Raw genomic sequence first — 7,289 nt, 5'->3', positions numbered from 1 at the left:
TTACAAATGTCCATCAATCAACAGATATTCATTAAGTATCTTTTACATCCAGATATTGTACAAGTCATTGAAATGAAAATATTAAATCAGAGCAGTAGCTTCAAGAAAGTTACGGTTTACTTGGAGTGCTGTGGGTTTAATTGATCAAAGATAATAAAAATATGGAATATATAAATAAATACACAGTGATTTAAGAGTTGTACAAACAATTAGAGAAATAAAAAGAGATGCCCTGAAGGACATGATGGCATTACGGGGAGTAAATTGAAAAAGCAGGATTTGAACCCAGATTTTCTAGGTTAAAGCCCCTATGTAACATTGTTCTTTTCTTTTCACTGCATAAGATCTCAGATTAGCCCAAGTTCTGATGTAGTGTTTTCTTTGAGGGGGGGAAGAGTCTAGGAGTTGGATTCGAGAGGAATAAAACTAAACATTACCTCCTGAGAATATGAAATTATTCCCAGGTTTTTAGTGTGTTATTTTCCCAGTCTTTTATGGGGAAGTAATAATGTCCTTTCTGAAGGTCAACATAATGTCACCTTGGTTGCATTATCTGAGGAAATTGAAGAATTACTTTCCAGAAAGAATTGCCTATGAGTTATATCTAGTAGCTTGGAATTGATTTTTTATTGAAAAGCCTCTAAAAAAACTTCTGTATATTTCAGCTTACTTGGTATAAGCATCAAAGCTACTGATTTTTTTTAATAAAGATAAACTAAAGGAAAAAAGAATTTTTTCAGCAATACAAATTCATTTTGTAGGACAATTGCAGAGAAATAATAATAGAGAAATGGAATATCAAAGACAGAAGCAGTCTCAAATTATGCTTTAGCCCAAATTAAGTCAGAACAAGAATGTATTTTTTAAAACTTTGCCTAAACAACTTATGTCAGGAGAGACCCCCCCCATTTCTGATGCAGACTAATTCATTTTTAGAAAATTTTTAAGTTTTATAAAGTTTTTAAATAAAAAGTCAAAATTTGTCTGATATCTTAATCAATTTTGCCCTTTGATGCCAAGCCAAAAGAAATATTCAAACAACTCTATTCTTTTTGGCATTCCTTTAAAAGATCGAACATAGTTACTTTTCTATTTATTTATTTAATCGTTTTGTTTTGTTGGTGATAGTTGGATGAGATCTAATCCTGGTGGTATTGGCATAAGGAGCTGGAATATAGATAGTCTACATATATCTATCCCTTTCTCTATCATCTATCTATCTATCTACCTATCTATACATATATATGTATATATATACATATATGTATGTATATATGAAAGGTTCTGTTACCTGGTAAACTAAAGGATTAAATACCTTGCCAATGAGCATTTAGCCAGTTAATGAAACAGAATGACCTTTAAGATTCCTAGTTTTGGTGAGATCAGAGGTTTATAAAGTGGCTACTAGGCCTACTTTCTCCACCTCTTCCTCAGGTGTTTACTTTTCTCCTGATCTTGTTCATGAGCCCAGTTGTTGCTGTCAATATGCAGGTGGGAAATGCTATGATTGGATACCCAATAATCAATTTCAGACCTACAGCAGTTATCCTAGATTGCCAGTTCAAGGACATCAGCATTTCCAACTACAATGGTAAATCAACACATTCTGTGGCTCTTTTACTCCTTGGATTCACCTTTCTGTGCCATATAGAGATTCTTGCACTCAATAATTGAGCTGAAGAATTTAAGAAACTTACCTGTCAAGTGACTGGCGCTTCTATGGACTCTCACTTCTTTCTCCTGGCCTGTGTTAGTACTGTTGAGAAGAATGGTGGAGTCATGAATATCCTGTTGAAGTCTGACCCCAAGCATACCATTGCTTAAGAATACAGTCTTGAAGGCAGATCACAATAATGACAATGTTATCCTTTGCCAGATCACAATAAAAATGACCTTTCTGTTGGCCTTTAGATAAAATGATGCAGACCCATACAAGTATGGCAGAGTGTGTCCTGCTGCCTGGAGACCTAAGAGTGACACCATCAAACCTGATGTTCAGGGGAATAAGGAATAATGCTCCAAGCAGAACTGAACTGCCCTCAGCAACCATGGGTGTTCCCCCACCCAACCTCAAGGGGCCTGTATACCTACCTAGAAGCAAATAGATTTGCTCTTGACCAAGTGTGCAACAGAGAGAACCAGCTGTGTGAGAGTGGGGCATGGCCTCTCCTCATTGGGTGGGATTCCTTTAGATCATTCCTCTCTCCCTCCCTCATTTAAGGCAGCAGCCAGCTGGTAGTGTCTGCTTTAGGCCTGCTGGATCTGTCTCTTTTCATGTATGATGTCCAAGTGCTGTCATCCCTGAGGGGCTCAAACCCATCTGATGTCTTGTAACTATTAAATTGTTCCAAGAGGAAATAAAACTGCTAGTTTTATCATATTATATTCCAAGTATTAACGTGAAAATATATTTTAGATTTTAATTTTATCATTCATAGTATTTGTTATCTGTCCCTTTAATGATTATTCCATGTGTTAATATGATTTGCATTCCATTTATGACTTCATTCAAGTAATTGTCAACAATGTTAAATAGCAGAATATCAATGAAATTCTCCATGAAAATGTCTTCCTATTTCAACAGTTTTTGACTATGTCAAGTTGTTTCTCATAATGTTACAATGTATTTGTGTATATACACACACATATATTTCTGTATATGCATTTGTATATATACATGTAAAAATGTCCATACTGTTGCATACATGCAAATATCTGTGTGTATAGATATAAACTCCTTCTGCAACAATCAAGTCTGTTAGTTATGCTTACTATGAATGCTGGTCCTTCATGTATGTGTTTGCTCATAACTAATGCTGTTCAGTCATTTACCAGTTGTGTCTAACTGCAAATAAGGTTTCCATGAGAGAAACAGTGACATTTTTATTTTACAGATGAGGAAAGTGAAACAGAAAGGGATAAGTGACTTGCTCAGGGTCACACAACTCATAAGTGTCTTCAGTCAGAATTGAACTCAAGAAAATAAGTCTTCCTGATTCTAGTACTGGTCTGGTATTCTGTCTACTGTACCACCATACTGACAGGACCTATAAATTTCTTGCCTTGAAATTGTAGTAATGGTATTAATATTGATAGCAGTAGTAACCATAATAATAATAATAATGACATGAGTAACTATCATTAATATTATATGTTGTTTTTAAATTACCTTTAAATAGTTTCATTTTCTTTTCACCACACTATAAGTAAATTGTCCAGGGTTACACAGCTAGTAAATTTCTGAGTCCAGATTTGATCTTACATTTTTTAGACTTAAGGAATATGGCACATTCATACCAGTCATTTGACTTCCTCTTATTACAGTGATGTAGTTCAGGATATATTCACAATCAAAACACTAGGTAGATTATAAAATTGAATAAAACAATAAATCTGGAGGATTAAAATAAGAAACTAGAAGGAATGAGAATAAATCACATCATGCTCTAGAGTTATATTTAGATAAAGACAAAAATACTGTTTCATAGCATTTACAAAGAATGTTTACAGCAATGTACCTACACACCTTAATGCATATCAATGCTCCACTTTTTGACCCTGAGTCCTTTTAACTGAAGTTCAGGTTTGTATACCAATTAATCTGACATAAACACCTTTGTTTTCCTGGGAGCTGGTATTTAGGAGTCAGTTATTGACTGTGCCTTCTCAGGATTCAGTGCAGACTCTCTGAGGGATAGGTATTATCTTTTGGTATCACTAAACATGCTTTTCATTGTGGAACTACATTGATATCTCTCCTACCCATATAGGAAATCAGGGGTTCTCTTTTCTAATTGCAGCAAGGTCTTTGGTCTCATATATCATTCCCCAGTTTTACTGAATTTGTTCCAGACGTAAACATTATTTTTATTTTTACTTTGATAAAATTATTAACATGAAAACAGTTGTCAACATTTCCCAAAGCTTTGCATTCCATATTTTTCTCTGCCTTTTTATCTTCCCCCTCCCCTTGATAGCAAGTAATTTGATATAGGTTATACATATAACTATATTAAATATATTTCTACATCAATGATATTGTGAAAGAAGAATTAGAACAAAAGGGAAGAAACCTTGAGAGCTAAAGTCCAACCACTTGTGACTTCTTACAGAACAATATTTATTCCAAGGTAGTCATATGTCACAATTTGTTAATTATTTATTTTGGAGGGGTGTTGGTTTTTCAAGGCAATGGAATTAAGTGACTTGCCCATGGTCACACATCTAGGTAATTAGTGTCTGAGGCCAAATTTGAACTCAGGTCCTCCTGATTCTAGGACCAATGCTCTATATACTGTGCCAACTAGCTGCCCCCATATACCACAGTTTGTTCAGACATACCCCAATGGATGGACATTCCCTCAATTTAAAATACTTTGTCACTACAAAAAAATAGCTGTAAATATTTTGTTCCCCCAGGTCTTCCTACATTTTTTATGATCACTTTGATATACAAACCTAGCAGTGGTATTTCTGGATCAAAAGTTACATACAATTTTATCACCCTTTTGGTGTATTTTCAAATGACTCTTCAGAATGATTGGATCACTTTATGACTCCACCAATATAGCATTAGTATCCTAGTTTTCCCACATCCCCTCCAACATTAATAATTTTCCTTTTTTGTCATTTTGACCCATATAGTAATTCAGAGTTGTTTTAATTTTCATTTCTCTAATCATTAATGATTTAGAGAATTTTTTATGATTATGGATAACTTTAATCTCTTCATCTGAAAACTGCCTATTCATATAATTTGACCATTTATCAATCAGGGAATGTCATATATTCTTATAAATTTAGTCAGTTCTCTATGTATTTTAGAAACGAGTCTTTTAATCAGAAACATTAGTAGGAAAAATTGTTTCCCAACTTACTGCATGTGTAACTCATAAACTTGCAGATGGATGAATGTTAAAAAAAACTAACATAGCATGTAATTGAAAAAATAAAACAAAATATCAATTAAAAATTTTTCAAGTAGATTTTTTTTAATTGTTTGTGCCTCTGTTATTGTGTTGGGGGAGGTTCCCACTTGCACCTTGGAAACCCTAGCAACTCGCTCCCAGGGCTCAAGTCATCTAACCCAGTGACACTGACTATACAGTGTGACTGGGGTTCCTGTGTTTGAACTCTCCCAGCTGGCCTGCTGTGCCTTTGGCCTGCTGAACCTGGGCCCAGGAACATTGGCCAGAGCTCTCTGCAGAGGCTTAGAGCCTCCAGCTGGCCTCTTTCACACTCTGCCATGCTATGCTGCTTGCCAAGTCCAACTGGTCTTTACTCCTGTTCTGGACTCTGCTCCCTGTGCCAGGCCATGCTCCCCCTCTACCCTAGGGAGGCAGACCTTTTATGAAGACTTTCCCAGATATCATGAGCTAGAAAATGTTCCACTTTGTTCTTTTGTGGGTTTTTCACTTCAAATTACATTTAGGGGGTTTTGATTAACTTTGCTTCTGGGGGAAGCCCAGGAGAATTTAGGGAAGTTCCTGGCTTCTCTCTGCTTCTGCCCCAACAAAAAGTCCTTACTGAAACCTTTGCTGACACCCCTACCGAATCTAAAATTACTAATTTGTAAAAATGTTTAACCAATTGTTTATGTAAAATGCTAACCTGACTGTTCCCTAAATGAGGGTAGGGGGGTGGGAAGGAAGGGTGGAAGGAAATTTTGTAACTTGGAAATATGCATGTATGAATGGATGAAAATTTTGAAAAATTCCAAAAAAATTTTAAAAGAGACACCTTTGCTGCTTCCCTTAGTTCCTTCACCTGCAAGATTACTAGGTCATCTGGGTGATTTTTTAAGGCCATTTTCCTGTTTAATAGTCTATGCTTCTATGTCTCTATAAACATGAAATGCTAAACTATATTTATATAACAAGATATATTTTTATGAGTTTCTCTAATATTAGATGTTTACCAGGATTGATCAAGGGTATAGCAAAACATTTTAAAAGAATGGCCTCAAGCTACTTGGGTTTTAAATGGGAAAGAGAACACACATCATGGTTCTACAACCTGCTTTTATCACATGTCAGAAAATCAATGAGATAGTAGTGCTAATAAAAAAAAAAATCTAATGATCATAGAAAATCATGCTTTTTGAATAAGGCTCATTGTAAAATTATACAGTCACAATTTTTTGATGAAATAATTTTATTATAATATTATACAGCAGTAGCATGTTTTGCTAACTTGGAGGTATTTTTGTACATTGTTTCAAAATAATTTTGTCATTCTTTCAGAGCTGGACATTTTGTAAACTATCCAGGGCAAACTTTTTAGTATTGCAAGCACAGTTGGACACTTTAATAGACCTCTTAAATTTCTTCATTAGAAATTAACTACACCTTTCCAAATATAGAGATTTTTAACAAATCACATAAATTATCAATAATAATAATAATAATAATAATAATAATGAAAAAATATACATTTTAACAACCCTGTACTTACATTAATAAATAGCCAAATATCTCTTCAGTGATCATAAATGATAGAAAATATTAATGTGAAATTAAAATATTAGACTATAAATATAACATGTTAACTTCCTGGCATATAGAGAAGATTGAGAAGATTGGTTTTGTAGAATCAAAATGAAGCATAAGATGAAATATTGTTTTCACACCAATTATTTCTAAACTCAAAGCAATTGTCTTTTTTTCAAACACTTAATGTGTAACTAAATAGGCAAGATATCAAAATGCAAAAAATCATATCATCCCTTTTTGAAAAAAAATGCAAATATTTGTCTTCAAAGAAACTGAATTCATTTTTTTTCTGAAAGTATACTTGGACAAGTAATTTTTTATGTATTTTGGTGATAGGCAACATAAAATCAGCCCAAAATATAATCCAATTACATAGAACAAACACCATAAAATTGGCTGTTTCCTAACATGGAAATAATTGGTTCCTCCATACCATATGATTATTGGTATTTTGGATGTGAATTTCCATTGGCATTTCAAATCTGATTGTTTGCATATCATCAGGCAACTTGAACAAGTCTCTTTAAAATAGTTATAGGTTTTTTAATATACTACTATGAACTAGGAAAAAATAAAGCTATTTCTATATTCAGATAGCATGGGATGTTTATAGATTTTCTAATTACTATGTAGAAAGTTTAAAAAAACAGTCATGCTTATGGACTAAAGACCATAGAATTGGGTCTACTTATTATGTATGAATTTCAATGCATCTGCATTCTTTTTTCCTCTGAAGGATTTCTACTTACTCCTTTGTTTAGTATGTGAAACCAAAAACAATGTGAATAATATGAATGA

General features: G+C 33.7%; 1 pseudogene; it reads left to right on the top strand.

Moving 5' to 3' along the window:
• Positions 1-1,485: 1,485 nt before the first annotated feature.
• Positions 1,486-2,032, top strand: LOC141515052 (peroxiredoxin-1 pseudogene; annotated as a pseudogene).
• Positions 2,033-7,289: the final 5,257 nt, after the last annotated feature.

This window comes from Macrotis lagotis, chromosome 1 (genome assembly GCF_037893015.1).
Source record: "Macrotis lagotis isolate mMagLag1 chromosome 1, bilby.v1.9.chrom.fasta, whole genome shotgun sequence".
In the NCBI taxonomy this organism is placed as follows: Eukaryota; Metazoa; Chordata; class Mammalia; order Peramelemorphia; family Peramelidae; genus Macrotis; species Macrotis lagotis.
Note: the sequence above shows the minus strand (reverse complement) of the source record. Positions and strands in the feature narration are given on the sequence as shown.